The sequence below is a fragment of the Balaenoptera borealis genome (genome assembly GCF_965194805.1).
Source record: "Balaenoptera borealis genome assembly, contig: HAP1_SCAFFOLD_817, whole genome shotgun sequence".
Lineage (NCBI taxonomy): Eukaryota > Metazoa > Chordata > Mammalia > Artiodactyla > Balaenopteridae > Balaenoptera > Balaenoptera borealis.
Window position 1 is genome coordinate 197,717 of NW_028123385.1, and position 23,846 is coordinate 221,562.

A 23,846-nucleotide genomic window follows, 5' to 3' on the forward strand; every position below is an offset into this window, starting at 1 on the left:
AGAAAAATGAGAAAGATAAAAAAGAGTAGAGAAAAGAGAAAAATAAATCAACAAAATGGCAGAAACAAGGAAAAAACAAGCTAACTGTAGGTCCAAGGCCGTCAGGTCACCAAAAGCAGCTTCCTGGGCTCTAAGGACCAAAAACCTGGGCCCAGCTGCCCCTTTTACAGGGCTCTGTGAAGTACATCACAGTGGTGCACTCTGAGGTCAGAGCAAGAAATGGACGCATCACAGCTGGGGGTAAACCACAGGGGTTTTCTCACTTCTTGAGTTCAAGGCCCCTTTACACTTAGGAAAAAGGATCCCAAAGAAATTTTTCTTTACGTGTGTTATTAGATATTGGTATTCACTTTGTTATAAATTAAAATCTGTAGGATACTTCAGTGGCCTTTTTATTTCTCGTTTGAAAATCTGTAATAATTTTAAAGACCTCATAATGTCTACACTTGAAATATTCAATTCCTTTTCCTTAAATTCTGGTCTCAAAATAATGTTACAACTTAACTGACTTCACGATACTATACAAAATGTTCTGCTGCATAAGACACGATAAGGTACATTATGAAAGTTCTATGAAGCTGAGAGAAGATTTGCCAGGAAGGTCATGAGCAGATTTCTCATCAGGAGCCTCGGAGGCCAGATGGCATGGCTCAATGTACTTCAAGTGTTGAAGGAAAGAAACCATCAACCAAGAATCCTATATCTAGCAAAACTTTCCTTCGAAAATGAGGGAGAAATCAAGACATTCCCAGTTAATCAAGAGTTCTTAACCACCAGACCCGCCTGCCACAGGGAGTTCTTCAGGTTGGAGTCAAGGACCCTGCACAGTAGCTCAAAGCCTTATGAAGAAATAAAGACCTCTGGCAAAAGTAGATAGACGGGCGATGAGAAAAGCTAATCCTGTTGTAACTTTGGTTTGTAGCTCCACTTTTTGTTTTCTATTTGATTTAAGAGACTAATATATAATAAAACACACCACACACATAGAGATCAAAAAAAAAAATCTATACCTAAAGCTATTACTAGAATTAAAAAATTTCACACATCTTATTAATATATACACTTGATGAAAAAAGCGTTGAAAATCAGCATCAATATTGATATAACTATTTAGGAATTTAGATTACATGTTCCCCTATGTAATTCAATTAATATTTGGGAGAAAATTAGGAGATAAAAATTCTTTGAAATCTTAACATTTCATTATAAAAATAACCTTAATAATTACATAAATGAAGTAGAACTTTGGTGTGTAGATTTCTATCTACATATACATGGAAAATTATGAAATATATACAAACATGTACACACAGAATGGCCTTTACATATTCTATGAAAAATTCGTTCCCACCAACTAATGTATCACGGAAAAAAATTTCCAGAGGAGATATAGATAGATAGATAGATAGATAGACAGACAGACATGGATATATGTATCTATGTTTGCCTCTATAGACCCTTACTAGTAGTTGACATTATGGATGGTTCTACTAATTGACTCTTCTCAAATTTCTCCATGTAAGTTTGAGATAAACATGTAGGACAGCTTTCTTACCATGTGGGTAGTAAATGGGAGCAACAAGGACTATTGAAGGAGAACACAGCACATTGCTGCGTTAGTCTACTGAATATACTAAAAGGAGAAATTGAACCATCCCCATGTCAATCCTTGGGGATTAAGCAGAAGAACAAGGTGTTTACGTTACTCAAGTTTCAAACAAGCGAACAAACACCTCAGCACTTCCAGGTAACTACATTTCCACAAAAACTCCTATGAACATGCCAATAAGTCCAGAGCATCAAGAACTATGGCTAAAGAGGCCTTATGAGGCACTCAAAGACCTCACTTAGCCTAGAGTAAGTGGTTATACAGACTAATCCTTCTGTAACCCAAGTGAGGGGTGGAGAAGAAGCACTTCCTCATAGCATACGGCAGTGGTGATGGACAGAGAATATGCAAGGAATGAACTCTTAATACTGGCATCTTGTAGGCACACAGAGTACATAGATCATAGGAACAATGAGAAAAGAAACCTTTAGTTCCTTTAATTGGCTGAATTCATTAGAGGCTAGTATGGTTTAGACAAAAAAAAAAAAAAAAAAAAAGAGGCTCTTTCTAGCACAAGAGTTGGAAGATTGGTGGCCTATTTCAGTAGTTCTTATATAATCCAAACTCAGGTGAACAAGTGTTAGAGACAATATACTTTTATTATTATCAATCTTTGTAGGAGAGGCATAAACCCAGTCTGATTATATTTGAAAAAAAACTACTGTGATAATACTTCCCTTCCATGTGTTGGAGTATAATCTGCCATAATATATTTGGAGAAAATCTGGAATTTATCATATTCACAGTGAAAAAAAGAACAATCTGCCAGGGATTGGGGAGGGGAGGAGGGAAGGATGAACAGCTAGAGCAGACAGGATTTTTAGGGCAGTAAAACTATTCCACATGATGTGGTGGTAATGGTGGGTACATAACATCATGCCTTTGACAAAACCCACAGAACTGTAGATCACAAAGAATGTGAGCCCTTAAAATAACTGACTTTATTTTATAACAATGTATCAATGTAGGTTCAATTTTAACGTGCTTACCACACCAAGGCAAGATGTTAATAATGAGGGCAAGGGAAGGAGTGGGAGGGGGAGTATATGGGAACTCTGAACATGCTGCTCAAGTTTTCTGCAAGCTCAAAACTATTCTAAAAATAAATTCCAATAATTCAAAAAATGTAAAGGGAATAAGAAAGGCATATTAAGTTAATACTAAACTAAAAACTTTGGAGTAGGCATATTAATTTCAACAAAGCTGATTTAAGAATCAGCTTGGGACACCTGGAAACAAAGGGCAGGGTTAGCCCCTACAGCCAGTGCTGCTTTACAAGATTTGGACTAAACACATAACTGAGTCTTTTGCTCCATGTGGGAGTGAAGAAAAGTGTAGGAGGGGCCTTGCCTCCAGCCTTACAGTGAGCTCCCTGAGGGGTTGTTCTCTATCTTGTTTCACACTGAGACTGTTTATTGGTGACATTCTTTCTGGGTCAAAACCATTCCAGTGGGGGTAAGCTGAGACGAAGTGAGAGAGTGTCATTGACATATAGACACTACCAAATGTAAAATAGATAGCTGGTGGGAAGCAGCCGCATAGCACAGGGAGATCAGCTCGGTGCTTTGTGACCACCTAGAGGGGTGGGATGGGGAGGGTGGGAGGGAGGGAGATGCAAGAGGGAAGAGAAATGGGAACATATTGTATATGTATAACTGATTCACTTTGTTATAAAGCAGAAGCTAACACACTATTGTAAGGCAATTATACTTCAATAAAGATGTTTTAAAAAAAAATAAAAAAAGATGTTAAAAAAAAAATTTTTTTTAATTAAAACTACCAAGGAAAAGGTGGGACATTACATATTAATAAAAGTATCAATTCTCCAAAAAGACATAAAACTCCTAAAGTTGTGGAATCTGACATCAAGCTTTCAATATATGTGAAGCAAAAACTGATAGATCAAGTAGGTACAGAATCAGGAAGGATAGACTTGACCTGGACAGTAATAGCAATCAAACTAATATAATTGGCATTTATAGAATACTCCACTCAACAACAATAAAATATACATTTTTCTCAAACTCATGTGGATCACAGAGAAGAGTCTCAAGAGGAATTTTAAAAAGCAATTATATAGAAATAAAAATTTTAAAAAAATTGTAGATACAGAGAAAGCAGTGCTGAGAGGAAAATTAAGTGCATATATTCAGAAAGAAGAAAGATCTATAATCAGTAATCTGAGCTCCACCTCAGGAAACTAGAGAATGAAGAACAATTTAATATTAGTGTAAGCAGAAAGTAAAAAGAAATAATACATATGTGAGCATAAGTTATTGAAACTGAAAACTTTAGTAGAGAAAATCAATGAAACCAAAAACTTCTTTGAAAAGACCAGCAAAACTGATAAACCTCTAGCCAGGTTAACAGAAAAAGAAAAGAAAAGAAAAAATAATTACCAATATCAGAAATTAAAGAGACGTCATCCTGACCTGTTTCATGAATGTTAAAAAGGCAGTAAAGAACAACAAGCAGAACTCTATAATTTAGATGAAACAGAATGATTTTTTCACAGACACAAATGCTTAAAACTTACACAAGGAGAGACAGGTCATCTGATCAGGCCCATATCTATTAAAAAAAAATTGTATCAATAATCAAAAACCTTCCAAAAAAGAAACCTTCAGTTCAGATAGTCACCGGTGAATTTTACCAAATCAAAAGAAACGGTGCCAATTACCACATTCCCTTCCAGAAAACAGAAGCTGAGGAAACTCATTCTATGAGGTCAGCATTACCATAATACCAAAACCAGACACAAGCATTACGTGAAATAAAAATATTTATATATCATGTTAAGAAGTTGAAAACTTTCTCACTAAAATCCAGAAAAAAGGAAAGATATTCTCTTTTACTCTTCCTACTCTCCGTTTTACTGAGATTTTTAGCTAGTACGTTAAAACAAGAAAGAAAAAAAAAGAGAAAGTATTTGGCTTGGAAAGGATTAAATAAAGCTGTCTATACTTGCAGATGACATGATTGTCTCTGCAGAAAAATATAATTTTGGAAAATTATGGAAATAATAAAGGACTATAACAAGGTCACAGGATTCATGGTTTAGTATATATTCTTGTGTATATGCTGTACATACATATATATGTATTTTGTATATATACCGTACATATAAATATAAACACACATACATTTAATAAGTCAATGAAATTTGAAATTAAAACATACCATGTTGGGCTTCCCTGGTGGTGCAGTGGTTGAGAATCTGCCTGCCAATGCAGGGGACACGGGTTCGAGCCCTGCTCTGGGAAGATCCCACGTGCCGCGGAGCAACTGGGCCCGTGAGCCACAACTACTGAGCCTGCGCGTCTGGAGCCTGTGCCCTGCAACAAGAGAGGCCGCGATAGTGAGAGGCCCGCGCACCGCGATGAAGAGTGGCCCCCGCTTGCCGCAACTAGAGAAAGCCCTCGCACAGAAACAAAAACCCACCACAGCCAAAAATAAATAAAATAAATAAATAAAATAAATTTCTAGTTAATATTAAAAACAAAAAAAAACATACCATGTATATTGTACCATAAAGATGAAGTACTTAAATATAAATCTAACAAAATATGTATAGGAACTATATGTGCAAAACTATAAAATGCTGATAAAAGAAACCAAAGATTAAATAAATCAAGAGTTATTCTGTGTATACTGACTGGAAAAATCAATATTATTAAGATGTTTATTCTTCTTAACTGTATCTATATATTCCATGCAATTCCAATCAAAATTCCAGTGAGCTATTTTCTTGATATTGACACACTAATATCAAGTTAATGTGGAAAGGAGAAAGACCTAAAATTGCCAAAACAATAATAGAAGATTAACAGCATAGCTGTAGTGCTAACAATTCCTGATTTCAAGAATTACTATAAAGCTACAGTAATCAAGAGAGCATGATATTGGCTCAAGAATAGACACATAGATCAATTAAACCATATAAACAGCCCAGAAGGAGATGCACAGAAATGCAGTCAACTGGTATTTCACAAGGGACAAAGACAATCAAGAGAGAAATAGATGAATGGATAAACAAAGTGTGGTACATTCAAACAGTGCAATATTATTCAATGAAGAAAAATAAATGAACTAAAATGCCATGAAAGGATATGGATGAATATTAAATGTATAGGGTAAAATGAAAGAAGCCAGTAGCAAAAGTCTACATACTGAATTATTCCACTTATATGACATCTGGAAATGACAGAACCTATAGGCATGGTAAATCAGTAATGGCCAGTAGATTAAAGAAGGGCTAGAAATGATGATGAAACACAGGGAATATGTTCAGCGTTTCAAAACAATGCTGTATACTTTCATTGCAGATACATGACACTAAGCATTTGTAAAATTCCATAGAGCTTTACAGCTCAAATAGTAAATATTAATATAAACAAATTTAAAAAAATCATTTAAGAGGTCAGGGGAATCCAGGATGGGTGCAGAATGTAACTCGGGGCTGGGTATATGGGAACTCTCTGTATTACCCTTTCAATTTTTCTATAAATCTAAAATCTTTTCTAAAAACAAAAACTTATTTTTAAAAAATTCTGCAAGACACAAATAGAATACATTCAAAGAAAGTCACATCATAGTCAAACATCATAAATGAAAATAATATTTAACCAGAAAATAAAAAGATACATTATATTCTGGCACAACAATAAGAAGAATGAGAGCTAACATCATCAGAAACAAGTGAAGCCAGAGATAATAAAATCATATATTTAATGAAATTATAGGAAAAATGTGTAACCCCCAAATTTTATATCTACTAATAATTTTGTCCCAAAATTAAGGTTAAATAATGAAATTTTCAAATAAACAAGAACAGGCAGAATTTGTTGCTAGCTGAACCAGACTGCAAGGAATACTGTTGATAGCGCTTCAGATAAGACAAAGAAAACCAAACCAAACCAAAACAAACAAACAAAAATGAGCACAAATTTACTGATGTACGTATCTGCAGGAAGAAATGAAGATCACCGGAAAGGGAAATTGTGAATTTAACTATAAAATAATATTTATAAAATATATTAAATAGTTACTAACTCTTTAAAGAAAAAACTACACTGCGGATACATAACACATAATAGAAGGAGAATGAGTGACAACTAAAGTACAAAGGACAAAACAACAATACATGGTATTTTACTTACAATAATGGCTAATGGGCATAATTTAAGTCACTTTGAAAAGTGAAAGATTAAAAAGCTGAATTTAGAAAATAACCAGTAATAACACAAAGCAACATACATTTAAAACATTGACAGAATTAACAGGAGCTACAGAAAAATATACAATGAACCACAGCTATTTCAAATAGGATTTTCTCATAATTAAAAACAAAAAAATCAGTAATGCTATAAAAGCTTTATTTTTTATTGAAGTAAAATTGATGTATACCATTATAAAAGTTTCCGGTGTGCAACACTGTAATTCAATACACAACGGGATCATCATCAAAAGTGTAGTTATCATCCATCACCACAGAGTCGATCCCTTTTACCCATTTTGCCCACCTCTCAACCCCTTCTCCTCTGCTATATCTGTTCTAGATATAAAAGTTTTAAACTATATTATTATCTAACTTACCTAACAGAAATTTATAGAATACTACATCTGGCAGCTAAAATACATAGTCTTTGGGGCTATAAAACAAGTCTCAATAAGTCACAAAGGATCATATGTTCTGTGAACATACATAAATGAATAAATGTTTTCGCGAAGAATAATGAGATAATCTTATGTGTTTGAGAATTAGCAGTACGTGTCTAAATTAACACTTCTTTAAAAAAATGCAATGGGAATTTAAAATATATTATTGACAGTATGGAAATAGAAATTTCCCTTATCAAAACTTATATGATTGAGGCAAAACAGTCTTTGGATATACTTTATCATTTAAATATGAAAGTTTAAAAAATCAATAAGCTAAGCCTCCATCTCAAGATTCTAAAAAGGAAAAAGGAAAATTTAAAACCCAGAGGAAGAAGAAGGATAAAAAGTAGAATGATGAGAACAAAGATCAAAGATATAAAATAGAGAAAAATAACAAAGCCATAAGCTTTAATCTTTGAAAGTTTAATAAAATTGATAAACTCTGTAGTAGTAGAATAATACCCCCTCCCAAGTTGTAAAAGTGTTATTTCCCAGAACCTGGGAATATGTTCCCTTACATGGCAAAGAGACATTGCAGATGCAGTTAAGTTAGGATCTCCATAGGGTTTCCTGAATTACCCTGGTGAGCCAGTGTAATCACAAAGGTCCTTATTTTGAAAAAGAGTAGACGAGGGAAGCAGAAGTGTCGGAGTCAGAAAAGGAGATGTGACAGTGGAAGCAAAGTGAGAATGATTTCATTTCAGGCTGTAAGTATGGAAGGGGGCCAGTGGCTGAGGATTGGGGAGAGCCTCTAGAAGCTGAGAAAGGCAAGAAAATGGATTCCCAGAATGTGCAGAAGGAATGGGGTCCTGTAAACATTTTAACTGTAGCTTAGTTGGACCTATTTTGAACTGTGATCTCCAGAACTGTAAAATAATAAATTTGTGGTGTTTTAAGTCACTAAGATTGTGTTAATTTGTTACAGCAGCAACAGGAAACTAAGAGAAACCCTTAGCAAGACTGATAAAAAAATGTAAAGTACACACAAATTAACGTTAACTGAAAGCAATATAGTGGTGCCAATACACATATTTTCAAATTAAAGGAGAATAAGAGAATAGTGTATTTCCTTCTTGATTTTCAATACTGTATTTAGCAGAAACCAACTTTATTTATTAGCATAAGGACATAGGGGCGACAATGAAAAACAACAATCATAAGGAGAAAAAAGAAAAGAAAACAAAATGTACTATTTAATTGATTGTAAATGGATTAAAAAATCATCCATTTTTAATTTGCTGTTTGTTAACTTTTTTTTTTTTAACATCTTTATTGGAGTATAATTCCTTTACAGTGTTGTGTTAGTTTCTGCTGTATATCAAAGTGAATCAGCTATACATATACATATAGCCCCAGATGCCCTCCCTCTTGCCTCTCCCTTCCCCCGTCCCTATCCCACCCCTCTAGGTGGTCACAAAGCACGGAGCTGATCTCCCTGTGCTTGAGTATCCTTTTAAAACAGCAAGATGTCCGGATCCTAATATCAATAAAACAAATTAGGACAATAAATGACTCCATTAAAATAAATCTGTTGCCCATAAATTTTCTAGCAATTAATATAAATCAACTTTATTATAAATTGTGTAGTACACTCCTGCCAAATTGAGAACTATATATTTTATTTCCATCTGTATTTTGAAGTGTGAATACTAGAAAACTAGCTTTAATAAAAGCTCAATTAATCTAAGTAATAATGCCTAAATATCTCTTGGTGTGAAGGGTCTTGAAACACATGATTTTCCATCCCAATGCCAGTTTTGTCTAATCATCTTATGGGCAAAATTTATGTCATATTTTTGCTTTGAAAAATCTATTTGGAACAAAGAAAACTATAGTTAGGCAACAAGTCCTGTATTGTTGAAAATTAGCAACTGTTATCACAACAACAACAATAAAATGTACTTTGACTCCAATGTAATTATGTACTTAATTTTTCTCTTTTTTAATTTTCAAGAACCATTTTTTATTAAACCCATATAAGAAAATTTACTTATCGGTGTTATTTATATTTAATTTACAAGAAGACTGAAGCAACAGTTATGTCACTATTATATATTGCTTAAATTTTTTCACTGATTTTATGTTAGAGTTATTTGGAAAGTTTATAGTCCTTAAATTTCGATTAATGTCCTCACATTTTGTTGCATGTGTGCTCAGTTCTCCCAAAAATTATTTGAACTTGACCACTCTGAATATAAAGCTGGCATTCAAGTCAATCAAAAAATTACTTATGTCTCTGGTGAAATGTCTATTTACGTCTTCCGCCCATTTTTTAATTGGATTGTTTGTTTTTTTTGATATTGAGCTGCACGAGCTGTTTGTATATTTAGGAGATTGATCCTTTATCTATTGTTTCACTGGCAAATATTTTCTCTCCCATTCTGAGGGTTGTCTTTTCATCTTATTTATGGTTTCCTTTGCTGTGCAAAAGCTTTTAAGTTTAATTAGGTCCCAGAAGACATACAGATGGCCAAGAGGCACACAAAAAGATGCTCAACATCACTAATTATTAGAGAAATGCAAGTCAAAACTACAGTGAGGTGATACCTCACACCGGTCAGAATGGCCATTATCAAAAAATCTAGAAACAATAAATGCTGGAAAGGGTGTGGTGAAAAGGGAACCCTCCTGCACTGTTGGTGGGAATGTAAGTTGATACAACTATGGAGAACAGTGTGGAGGTTCCTTAAAAAACTAAAACTAGAACTACCATATGACCCAGCAATCCCACTACTGGGCATATACCCTGAGAAAAGCATAATTCAAAAAAGAGACATGTACCACAGTGTTCACTGCAGCACTATTTACAATAACCAGGACATAGAACTAACCTAGATGGATAAAGAAGATGTGGCACCTATATACAATGGAATATTACTCAGTCATAAAAGGAAACGAAACTGAGTTATTTGTAGTGAGGTGGATGGACCTAGAGTCTGTCATACAGAGTGAAGTAAGTCAGATAAAGAAAAACAAATACGTATGCTAACGCATATATGGAATAGATTCCATATATGCAATCTAAAAAAAAAAAAAAATGGTACTGATGAACCTAGTGGCAGGGCAGGAATAAAGATGTAGACATAGAGAATGGACTTGAGGATATTGGGTGGGAAGGGAAAGCTGGGGCGAACTGAGAGTAGCATTGACATACATACATTACCAAATGTAAAACAGTTAGCTAGCGGGAAGAAGCAGCACAGCACAGGGAGATCAGCTCGGTGCTTTGCGATGACCTAGAGGGGTGGGATAGGGAGGATGGGAGGGAGGCTCAAGAGGGATATGGGGATATATGTATGCATATGGCTGATTCACTTTGTTGTACAGCAGAAACTAACACAGTATTGTGAAGCAATTATACTCCAATAAAGATCTATTTAAAAATTACTTAGGATTTAAGTGAAATTCATTAAGACTAAGTACTTAATGAAAATTAGCAAGGTCTTTTATCTCTCTTTAGAAACAAATATCCATTTTTACCTTTACTTGATATATCTGAAGTAACATATATAGATTTGCCTTTGAATATTACATTTCTTCCATCTGGTCCACTACTATTTTGGAAAGCTTGGTCCTTTCTGAGTGAGAAACATAAGATTTGAAATGATTAAGGTCCATTTATAACATTACTATTTGCTTAAATTTTATATCATTATCTGTCATTATTGAGTAGAATGCATCACCCCTGAAGGAGGCATATGAGTCTAATGGTAAAAATATAAGGATGAGGCATATATTTAGGTCATGGATAACTCAGCAGGTAATGAAGAACGGAGTAGGCATTTAAAATCCCCTACATCTGAAAATCTTGTAAGCCAAAAGATGATTCTTAAACTACAGAAAATGTTATGTGTTTATCTAATTGCTTGATATTGTTTCTTGTTTTCTTTCATAAAGATGCATGGTACTGCTATTGGGGAAATTAAATTTACTTAGACCGCATGAAATCGTAAAATAAAACAGTACTAATTATTACTAATACTAATACTATGAGAAGAAGAAGGAGAAGAAGGAGAGGAAGAGGGGAAAATTCAATTGTAATAATTTCCATTTTTAAGTATTTTATGTCCCAAGCTCTCTGCTATGTGGTATATGTGAATTAACTTATTAAATCATCTCACCAGACTTGTGGGTAAGTACTACACTATATAAGATTCTTTTGCCTGAAAAAAATAGAAAATCCCAATTCAGTAAGAAAAATGTATTACCTCATATAGCAAAGACTCTAAAGGTCAGGCACCCCCAGGGTTGTTTAATTCAGTGGCTGAATGATGTCATCAAGAACCCAGCTTTTTGCGTTATTTTCTGACCTGCCCTCCTCAGCACCTTTGTTCTCAGCCTTCCTCCCTTCATGAGAGTAAAATGGTTATGACTCTGTGTGTAAACATGAGAACGTGTAGTAGAAAATGTGGGTAACTCTTCTTGTGTGAGTTTTCTTTTTTAAAGGGGAAACTTTCCCCAGACTCTTTCCAGCAGACTTCTCCAAATGTAAATGAAGATGAATACAAATTTAACCATGATTAAAATATATTTTTTATCTTTAGGGTAGGATCAAAGTTTCATAATCATCCCTAGATCTATCACTGGCAAAGAGAAAAAGATTTTAATGATCAGCTTAGAGTACGCAGGATTTAACAGTGAGTCCTATGGGAGAGAATTAAAAACATGAACAAAATAACCAAGTAGGGAGATTGAAAGTGAGGTAGGCAACCACTTATGTCTGCTACAGATATTATCTTTACTTTCTATATAATCAAACAAGGGATAAAAGAAATGGTGAGATTAACATTATTGGGACAGGAAGTTGCAGAATATGAATTCAATGACACGTTGAAGGGTTGGAGAGATTTAGTAGCTTGTTCCAATAAGACAATGCACAGTAATGTGTTAGAGGAGGAAAAAATCAAAGAAAGACATTTCTCTGGACTTAAGAAGGTGATGTCTGTGCCAGAATTCATATCAGTAAGTTATTTTCTGGACCAGACATTTATTTCAGAGATCTAACTAATATTTTTACTGTCTTTTTTTTTTTTTTTCTATTTGAGGTAAGAGATTCTAGAGCATATTTGAATGTTGATGTGATGATCCAATACACAGGAAGAGATTAATGAAACAGAGAAAATCAAGTAACGGCAGGAGAAACTTCTTTCATAAGTCACTAGTAGAGGATAACAAGAATAATTACTGAGAGATTTAAAAGAAAGAAAGCCCTTCCAATGTTTGAGAAGAATGAGAAAACATGGATATACTCAGTAAAGTCTGGAAAATTATTCATAGAAGACAATGCAGCCAGGGTTTTAGTTCACATCCTCATTATTATCCTCAATTTTTAATTTTTCATCTTTATTCACCTCTTTATTCTTCACATGTTTCTCCTCATATACTAACTATTAATGTTCAAGTTCCTGATAAAAATTAAAATACTATTCTGGGGAAAATGTTACTAGAAATCTTTATACACTTACACAAACCTTAGAACTCAAGCACATCATAATGAAAACATGAACTAAGACAAATATATAGTGCTTGAATGGCATCAAATTTTATTGTGTTAAACTGTGTAAAACTTTCCTATAAAAAAATGTAAAGGTTTATATTAAGAAGTCAGAGTGCCATTGTACTTTAATCAGGCGCTCATCTAAATGGAAATGAGCAAGACTAATTTTGTAGAATTTAGATGCTGAGCTGAACCAAACTTATTATAAAAGAACTGGTGAACCTATCACAGCAAAGGTAAGTAACTATCTTATAAAGTAAATTCATCTATAATGCAATAAAAAGATGTATTAAATCCAAGGATGAGAGATTTGTTGCTGCCCTTGAACATACATTCAAATAGCTTTAAAAAAATCTGCCTGAAGGCCCCCCCAGGTGTGTGGTTAGACCAGGAGTATAGGGGGGAACTGAAGCCTTAAAGCCCACTTAAAGCCAACAAAAGATCAGAAAGAAAAATTAAGGAAACAATCCTATTTACCATCACATCAAAAGAAATAAAATACCTAAGAACAAACTTACCTAAGGAGACAAAAGAACTGTACTCTGAACACCATAAGATGCTGATTAAAGAAATTAAACATGACACAAACAGTTGGAATGATATACCATGTTCTTGGACTGGAAGAATCAATATTGTTAAAATGATCATATAACCCAAGACAATCCACAGATTCGACGCAATCCCTATCAAATGACCAATGGCATTTTTCACAGAACTAGAACAAAAAAATTTTTAATTTGTATGAAAACACAAAGACCCCTATTAGCCACACCAACTTTAAGAAAGAAAAACCAAGCTGGAGGTAACAGACTTCGTGACTTCAGACCATACTACAAAGTTACAGTCGTGAAAACAACATGGTACTGGCACAAAACAGAAATATAGATCAATGGAACAGGAAAGAGAGCCCCGAAGTAGACCCAACCACCTATGGTCAATTAATCTATGACAACAAAGGCAAGAATATGCAGTAGAGAAAAGACAGCCTCTTCAATACGTGGTGCTGGGAAAACTGGACAGCTACATGTAAAAGAATGAAATTGAACATTCTTTAACATCATACGCAAAAATAATCTTAAAATGAGTTAAAGACCTAAATGTAAGAATGGATACTATAAAACTCCTAGAGGAAAACATAGGCAGAAGACACTTTGACATAAATTGTAGCAAAATCTTTTTGGAACCACCTCCTAGAGCAATGAAAATGGAAACAAAAATTAACAAATGGGACTTAGTTAAACTGAAAATCTTTTGCACAGCAAAGGAAACCATAAACAAAACGAAAAGAGCCTACAGAATGGGAAAAAATATTTGCAAACGATGGAACCCATGAGGGATTAAACTCTAAAATATACAAACAGCTCACACAGCTCAATATAAAAAGAAAAACTCAATGAAAAAAATTGCAGAAGGTCTAAATAGACATTTCTCCCAAGAAGACATAGAGATGGCCAACAGGCACATGAAAGGATGCTCAAATCGCTAATTATTAGAGAAAGGTAAATCAAAACTACAATGAGGAACCACCTCGCACCAGTGAGAATGGCCATAATCAAAAGGTCTACAAACAATACATGCTGGAGAGGGTGTGGAGAAAAGGGAACCCTCTTACACGGTTGGTGGGAATGTAAAATGGTACAGCCACTATGCAGAACAGTATGGAGGTTCCTTAAACAACTAAAAATAGAACTACCATATGATCCAGCAATCCCACTTCTGGGCACATATCTGGAGAAAACCATAATTCAAAAAGATGCATGCACCCCAGTGTTCACTGCAGCACTATTTACAATAGCCAGGACATGGAAGCAGCCTGAATATCTATCGACAGATGAATGGACAAAGAAGATGTGGTATATATATATATATATATATATATATATATATATATAATATATAAAACGGAACACTACTCAGACATGAAAAAGATGAAATAATGCCATTTTCAGCAACATGGATGGAACTAGAGTTAATCATACTAAGTGAAGTTAAGTCAGACAGAGAAAGACAAATACCATATGATATCACTAGAGTGTGGAACTTAAAAAAAGAAAAAATGATACACATGAACTTATTTACCAAACAGAAACCAACTCACAGATAAAGAAAACAAACTTATGGTTACCAAAGGGGAAAACAAACTTATGGTTACCAAAGGGGAAATGTGGGGGGGAGGAATAAATTATGAAGTTGGGAGTAACATATACATACTACTATATATAAAATAGATAAACAACAAGGACCTATGTATAGTACAAAGAACGATACTCAATATTTTGTAATAAACTGTATTACCAAAAAAATGTTACTCTGCTACACTTGTAACTCACACAACACTGTAAATTAACTATACTCCAATAAAAAAAAACTGCCTGAAATTAAAAATAGTAATAATACTTTAAAAAAATCTGTAGCCATGATTCTTTATGAAATGTAAAAAGTGACCAATATTTTTGTATCATTGTTAATTACATATATATTTTTTGCTCTATTTCTTTGATGTGATTTGGAAACTTCAGACAAGGATATTCATCCCCTCAATGCTTAGTCTAATGTATAAATAGACCTACTATAATCAATCTTTCAGGTAACATAAACATACAGGTCTACTCGTGTATAATTAATTTTCAAAAATAACACTTTCTAAATACAGACATAGAGGAAATATTTACAGGGAATTTTCATTATAAAGAAAAACTCAAATTACAATTTTAAACAGACCACTGAGCAAATCATTTTGAAATACTTGATCAGGTATTTAGAGGTTACTATAACAATAATCAGATCTTCCTCAAATACAGTAGTATATATGTCTCTATATATCTATACATATATATATATATATATATATATATATTATATTAAAAAACTTTAAAGTAATTTTTCCCACCCCAATGGATAGTGTATATCTCCAACCCAGTTAAATCTTACCCTCTTTCAACAAAAATTAAACAAAAAAATGTTTGTGGTTTCTAACACCTTGTCTTCAACACAAAACAACAACCAAAAAAACAGAAACAAAACAAAAAATAAAAGCAATGTACCTACTAGTTATGTCAGGGTCATTAAAACCCCAGGGAGTCCAAAACCCCAAGGGGCACGTCTGGATGGAAGCTGCCTCCCTTTGCCGGAAACTCCAAATTACAAAAATATCAGTTGCAAAGATTTTCCTTGACTGCTGGAAGATTTGAGCATTGTAAATTAGACCACAGAGTTCCAATAAACCTTAACTGGAAAAAAAAAATGTCTAGCACACTCTAGTGAATCTTGGTCTCTATTTTGATGATTCATCTAGTGAGTCATATTCCTGGAAAGATTCTCTAGGGTCCCACAAAGGCTCATGCTTATTGTCCAAGGCTAGAACTCTTATGCACAGTCACATCCAGTCTCTGTTTTGAGGGTCTGCCACTGTGCCTGGGTGGCTGGTGCTGCAAAGACTCAAAACATAACCACAGAGGAATAATCTAGACAAACCAACAGGTCCTGGAGATATTTCTGGATCTCAAATAAAGATGCCCTCTTGCTTCCTCGTGAGTTCCCCTCTGAGGTCTTTGGAGCCTTTAATGTGAGCGGACTTCATTCTGGACAATCTATAAAGAGGTTCTAATCATGTTTTTCGTCCAAAGAGAAGATACCAGGTTCATAATCTGTGATAACATCATCCCCTCCTCTCAAGGAGTATCTGCAACAGGATGCAACACTATCTGTTCTAGCTATTGCCACCACTGTTGTAACTTTTTCTGGGGCAAAAAGATCCCTAATCCCTTTCAGTCAGCATCACTGAGAAGGGGCCAGGCCATGGAAAAGTCTGAAAAAGAATGGTAATCCAAAAGATAGTTTGCATTTTCTCCTAGACACAAAAATACTAGTGACTTCTCTACCAATTGATACAGGAATACTTCTTCCTGTCTTCTAAATATTCCACTATACTTGAATAAATCAAGCTCCCTGACTCTTAATTAGGGGCCCAGGGAATAACACCCTGTACTTCCCATTCTATAATAATGGTTTTGACATTTTTATTTCTATCTCTTTTCCATAGTCTACAAGCTTTAAGAGGAAGCACACAATGTACCTTATATTTACCATAATAATTTCATTGTATAGCACAGTGCCTGACCTGATACAGTATACACAAAAAATACTTCTTACTTAAATGGATGTATCAAAATTTTCCCGTCAGTAAGTTAAGCCAACTAGCTAAAAGTTTAGGGTTTTGTCATTCCATACTTCTTCTTTTCCAAAGTGCATGAAGTAGAAATTAGCCCTTTCTAAATATTATTGCATGTCTTTACATAACAGAAAAATAAATAATAAAAAGCGTAGATTGAATTTTTCTTCACGAAACAACAGTTCTCAGTATATGAAACAACAGGATGGAATGTACAACTTGCTTTGGGGACCTCACCTGACTCTCCCTCAGAGCATCTTGAAAAATGCACTGTGAATTATATCTTATCAGGTTAACTGACTACTCATTTTAGCTCTAAGTAAATGGCCAAACATAGCTGACATTTAACAGAGAACACAGAAGTAAAGATTGCAATCTTTTAAGTAAGTTTCAGACTTATCAAACATAGCATTTTTCTTGCATATTGCTGTCAGGAAAACTATGAGTAACACTTTTTTTAAAAAAAATCATTGTTGCCGTCAAAAACTGAAAAACTTTGTAAGTTAATTGGGAAGTAAATTAAGAATCAGCAGGTGAAAAATATAAAATCAAAATATTCATTTCACACAAAACCTCTGTGTCATGATTAATAACACTATTTTATAATAATCATGATTTCTCACAGTTTGATCTTTATAGGTTACCATAAGAATGCAGTTGATTAGTGTTTGCATGTATCTTTCTTGGTTATTACCTCTTAATCTCCTTTCTACACAAACAAAGGCATAAGGATATTAAGAAGAAGGAGAAGGAGAAAGAAGAGAACAGAGAGAAGAGGAAGGAGAAAATGAAGACAGAAAAAATATTACATAAAGGAATAGTTACTTTTCTGTATCAAGTTAGTTAGGCCATGGCAACCAGATATTTGGTCAAATATTATTCTAGATGTTTCTGTGAGGGTATTTTTTAGATGAGATTAACATTTAAATCGGTAAACTTTGAGTAAAACAAGATTACCCTCTATAATATGGGTGGGCCATAGCTAATTAGCCTCTTAAGGGAATTCTGCCAGCAGACAGCCTTCAGAATCAAACTGTAGCTCTCTCCTTAATTTACTGTCACCTAAGGAAAAGGCCATACGTCTCTTTGCGGAAGAACTGAAGAAATCCTTGTCCTATGTACTGACTGCATTGTTGCAAAAAACCCTTTGTTCTAGCTATCTGGCTCTTCACCAATAAATGAGCTATGGATCTTCAAATAGACACAGTTCCAGAAACTGAGGAGAGAATTATGACTTTTTACCGGAGTGACTACTGTTCTCTTTCTGCTCCGCCATGCGTGCCATTTTCTTGCTGTAGACGTTAACAGCACCCAAGCTGGCTGCCTGTCTCTTTTGCCCTTTGGAACACTATGCTCACTATCTTTACCACCACCTTTAGGTCACATGAACCTTAGCTGCTTTTCTGACATTGGAGGTCACTCCTGTTATCCTGAGATCCATAGATGAACAATTCCAAGTTTGTTACTGCCTCCCTTGTCATCAACTCAGCCTTACGGAAGAGCGCTACCACTTAACCTGTTGTGTTGCCGATGCCGCTCATCAATGCAGTTTGGATGGCCCTGGCGAATGGTATGTATTCTGGCTCCTCCTGAAAACCTCTCCTCTGGTAGGTTTTCTGGACTCACGTAATTTATTCTATCCAGCTTTCTCTCCTCCTGTAGCCTCTTTATTCTGTCATGGCAACTCAGCTATGTCTGTTGCTCAACATGGGACATTTCTTTCTTCATTCTTCTAGAGTGTGGAGATATCTCTATTTTCTGGGGCCCTTGCCTGAGTGTTTAATCCTCATGTCCTGAGAATTCTTGCTTATGCAGTCTTATATTCTGGCCTACTCAGCAAGTACCCCCAAAGTGCAATCCCTGGGTCATTCCTTCAACTCCTGCTAATATAAGCTAATTCTTATATCTCCTCTATAAGTGTATATGTTCTTTCTTATCAACACATTCCAGTTGGATTAGGTTGCAATTTAATGTTAATTCCCAGCCTGTGACCCACGGGAGAAGAAATGAATCTCTTGAGGAAAGGTGGTCACCTGTTGCCCTTGTGAGAGAGGCTACTACAGTGTTCTCTGTCAGGCATAAACTGTTAGCTTTCACTAGGAAAGACTGGTGAGTCACCTCTGTGAACTCTGAGGATTCCAGGGCTCCAGCACAGACAACTTCTTCAGGATCATCTGTCTAGAGAGTCTATCCAGATGTCCCCATCCCCCAATTCAGCATCCCAGATTTTACCAACAATGGCCCTAGTCTCCTATAATCTCTCTGCTGGACATCAATACAGGTCATCAAAAACCAGTCAACTCCTCATTCCTTAAAGGCAGTATTCTCCCCCAAATCTTTCAAAAGCCTGAATCACTGTAAGTGTAATGGCAGTCCTCTTCACTGGACCATTTTCTCCAGTCGCCACAAGTGAAATCATGCGCATGTGGGACTCCATCTTATACTGGAGACAATCCATAGCCCACTTACCACACAAAGTGACATTTCCCCAGCTTGCCAGGCAGTAAGTAAGGAACCCAAGAATAATCTACCACCTTTTTCTTGAACCATTTCCTGCTACCTAAGTCAGTTAAGCTCTTCTAAAGGGAATTAAATGTGGTTTTATTGAGGAGATACCTGCAAAAGATAAAGGCGAAGAGGCAGGAGCAGGCAAGGAGAGGCTCCAGGCTTTCATGCAGGGATGAAACCCTTAAAATGAGACAGAGAAATAAGGGGAGTTGGGCAGGATGTGGCTCAGACTGTAGTTTAGATTTGAGGAAGCTTTGGCCAGGTCCATGGGAAATCTCAAACCATGCTTTTTAGAGTCAGGAGTGTCTTGGCTCTGCTGTATCTACCATCCTCAGTCATTGATTGGTGGCCAGTCTGGGAAGCACATCCTAGACATGGGTATGGTAATGCTTCCAGAAGTGTGAACCCACAGCAAGAGATCTGAGAATTTTCATGACCATGATATTGTTGAAACACTAATAAATATCCTTTCGGAGTATTATTTAAAACATATAATTCTGAGGAATATATATAGCTCTTCCCATAGAATTGTGAGCAAGATCTAGAAACAGGAAATAGAATGACATAAAGGAAATAGTGAAATCATCAGCAATGCCACCAAAACCGTAGTTTTGGAGTTTGAAATTTGGTTATTTATAAATGAGTATTTTAATTCTAGATTTTCTGCTGAACTTAACAAAATTGTTGAAAAACCACTGTTTGCTATGAAGAATAACTTGTACATTATAATTTTTTATATACATAAATTAGTAAAATTTAATTTCTAAAAATTTTTAAATTTTTCTAGAAATTTTTAGTTTCTAAAATTTAATTTCTAAAATTAAATTTTAGAAATTAGTTTATAATTGTGTTATCACTGACCTGAATTTAGTTAGTCTGAGTCCCACATTTCTGTATAGATACAATGTGTAGCTTTTTGACATATTAGGTTAACAAAGTAATACTAACAATATCATATGGTTATTGTTTCAAATTTGGAAAATATTGAAACAGTTTACTATTAGCTATCCCTCTGTTATTTTTATATATTCTTGCACAATGAAAGCTGATAACTCTACTGATCTACCATGACAGAATCTTGAAGGAAAAAAGACACAAAACATAAGCTACACATTTCAATACTAGGGGATGACAGTTGTCATCTCTCTCCATGGGAAAGCTATGGAATTCAAACATTCCTAGACTTAGGAAACAAAACAAAGTTAAATAGATTTCTTTCATTTCACTCTTATGTGCCAGTCATCTTACGTTAACTAAAAATAATTTAGTCCTATAAGATCTACATTCTGTAAATGTTCAAATCACGCACTTAAATTCTAGGTAACAGAATTTAAATAATTATAGTAGTCTTTAACAAAAGGCTTTTCTATGGAGGATGGAGTAGAGGCTGCGTGACATACATATCCTTTCAATTCAATAAATATAGTTTATAAAAGAAAACAGAGCATTATTGTTCAGCTATAGAACTGCATATATTCCTTTTTTTTCTTTCTTTTTCAGTTTTATTGAGGCATAATTGACAATAGGTACAAATTTCAGTTATAAGATTAAAAAGTTCTGGGGCTCCAAGGTACAGCATGGTAATTATAGTTAATAATACTGTATTGTATACTTCAAATTTGCTGAGAGAAGATCTCAAGCATTCTCATCACAAAGAGTTACTATACCTATTCTTTTAAAAGTAGTACAAACAAATCTATTCTTTGTTTTTGTGTGTGTGTTTTCTCTTATTACAGTCAGTATTTATATTTTATCCAATACTTGCTCGTCTCTTTTGTGAAGTAGGATTATATCTCCTTATCTATTGCAATTTGAAAACATGTTCTTTGAGATAGGGCCTTGGGCATGTGACTTGCTTTGACCAAAGAGCTTTGAGTAGGCATGCCATGGGACAATTCTGAACTAAAGGTTTAACTTATTGCAAATCTTGCCAGCTTTCATGCTCTTTTCCTCTACAAAAAGAATGATACATCTCAAGTAGGGGATCACTTTAACTTCTATCCTGGAAGGTCAAAACAGTAGAAAATGCTACAACAGGTAGTACACAACCTTGGCATATAATGAGAACAATGTATGGATGTTTCTTGTAAGATATGGGATTTGGGGGGAATTACTCGCTACTGTAGAAAAATTCACTAACATATACTCTTTACCTTTTCATAATTTTTCTGAGGATTTTGCCTATTTTTCTATTTTTTTTGAATTGTGAAGTTGAGATTTTATGATTCACAGCTACTTTGCTTATGTCTGCCACCAAATATTGCATATTTTAATAACCAAATTTCAAATGATTAAAATGAAAAAGAATTGCAAAATCACATTTTTTTTTTTTTTTTTTTTTTTTTTACCAAATTGAATGCTACATACCATAAGGTAATTCCAAATTTGGAAAGAAATATGTCCTTTCTATTGACAAATTTATAAACTAATCTGAGATTCTAAGGACACACTTTTAGAATACATTACAATACACGCTAGATGAACAAAACATACAAATAAGTACAAACTAACACATTTCTTTGGAAGAGTGTACATTAAAAATTAAGTGCTGCTTTAAAATCCGATTGTATGAGTTCTAAAAAGTTGAAAATATTTCATTAGCTTATGTTTGAATTTTAATGATAAGTGGTGTTTTATTTTACAGGAAAAATTTTTTAAATATCAGAATTTATATTGCTTCAAATAAATATGTAGATCTTTTTATATATGGTAATCACACTAATATTAATCCTAATCACTCCTAATATTATCTAACATATTTTGTTTGCTAGTAGGCAGTTGGCCACATACAAAGATAATTAAATGGGTTTGGTACTATATCTGGCAGAACAGATACTTCGATAAAATATTCTGCTTTTGAACACTAAGTCCTAAATAGTACATAATGTTGCCTTATTGCAAATCTGGTAAGAAATAAAAGGTGAGCTAAAACATGTGGTGTTAATTTTGAAGAAAATGCAAATATCAATATTATAAGTGGCAATGAAGATGAGGTGGGAGAGAAAAACTAGTCTATATTAGAAACCATAAATCAGTGAACAGAGATGAGTAGAACACTTTAGTTATAAAGAAGCAACTTCAAATTCAAACTAGGGCAAAAACAACATCCTTACTTAGTTTTTTCCAAGCTTTCACAAAGTAAATTCAAGCAAATATAAGTTCTCCAGTGAAAGTCAGCAACACAGAGAGAAACAACACAAAAGAAGTGATAGCAGAAAAAGAAATAAAAAATGAAATTATTATTATAGAATTGAGAGTAATAATTATGGATTTTCAGAAAGATAAAATATAATTAAAATATTGCTCAAAGAATAAGATACAATCAAAAATAATCCAGGAGATTTTAAAAATAAGACAATATTTAAGTTGTTTAAATAACTCAGGTGAATGATAGCTGAATAGAGAATAGTTAAACTGGAAGATATATCTGAAAAATTACTGAATGCCAAGTAGATAAAGAAAATAGGGAAGAAAGTTTAGAAATGGAATAAAAGGAAAAGAGGGCAAAGTGAGGTCCAAAATATCTAGTTCAAACTACAGAAGGAGGGAATGTAGAAAATATAGAAGTGAGCAACAGTATGTGAAGTGAAAGTGGCTAAGAAGTGTCTAGAATTGGTGAAAGATATCTATAAAACAGGTTACACACTTGCAGCAAAAGAACATATGAGTGGAAATATATTTTAAAAATTAAACCTATAATTATCACAGAGAACAGATGAAATATATTTTGCAATCCTGAGAGGAAATAACGATTAACCTAGAGTTATGTACCAATGAATCAGTAATCAGTTTTCTCAAGAAAGAAAAAAAAAAGACAAAGGAGAAAGAGAGTCAGGGAGATCAAAAAAGAGAGAGTACAAAAATACAAATATCTCCACAATGCTCGGGAAGTCCTAAAGGACAGAATCCAGAAAGAAGAAGGAAATGAACTCAGAAGGAATTCTGGAGATGTGAGAATAAATAGTAAGCAAAAGAATAGGTAGTATGTAATAAATATTAATAAATATTTATATTGAAATAAAAATAAAATCACCAGTAATAGCACAGATAATAATTTGTGGGGTTAAAAAAAGGGTAGAATTAAAATACTGGATCAGAGTGATCTACAGTGCAATGTGGAGATTATTGGATTTATTGAATAATGAAGCTCTGATAAAATGAAAAATAAGGTAATTTTTATTAAATGGAAATAAAATCCTATTTAAAAATTTGTAGTTGGAAAAAAGAATACGAATTCAAACCCACAAAAATAGCTAAATACACTTTTTTAAAATTAAGGAAGTACAATGAAAAAGTTAGCTAAATATAGAAGAAATAAAAGTGAAGTGTAAAATAGCCACCTTTTTATATGTACAAAGATAAAAATGAAACAGTAGTTGTAAGAAGACAAAATAGGAAAG

At 34.1% G+C, this 23,846-nt stretch overlaps 1 long non-coding RNA gene across 7 annotated transcripts in view; it reads right to left on the minus strand.

Annotated features, from left to right (window-relative positions):
• LOC309621673 overlaps positions 1-23,846 on the minus strand; it is a 301,426-nt gene that overhangs the window by 191,473 nt on the left and 86,107 nt on the right. For 2 of the 7 annotated variants that reach the window (XR_014240144.1, XR_014240150.1), the window contains 3 exons: positions 10,751-10,848; positions 4,790-4,944; positions 4,146-4,180 (listed from right to left, as the gene is read on the minus strand). The exons of 2 other annotated variants lie outside the window; for them this stretch is intronic. This is a non-coding gene — a long non-coding RNA (uncharacterized lncRNA). The remainder of the gene's footprint in view (positions 1-4,145; positions 4,181-4,789; positions 4,945-10,750; positions 10,849-23,846) is intronic. 3 more of the 7 variants (XR_014240147.1, XR_014240148.1, XR_014240149.1) reach the window with 2 other exon arrangements.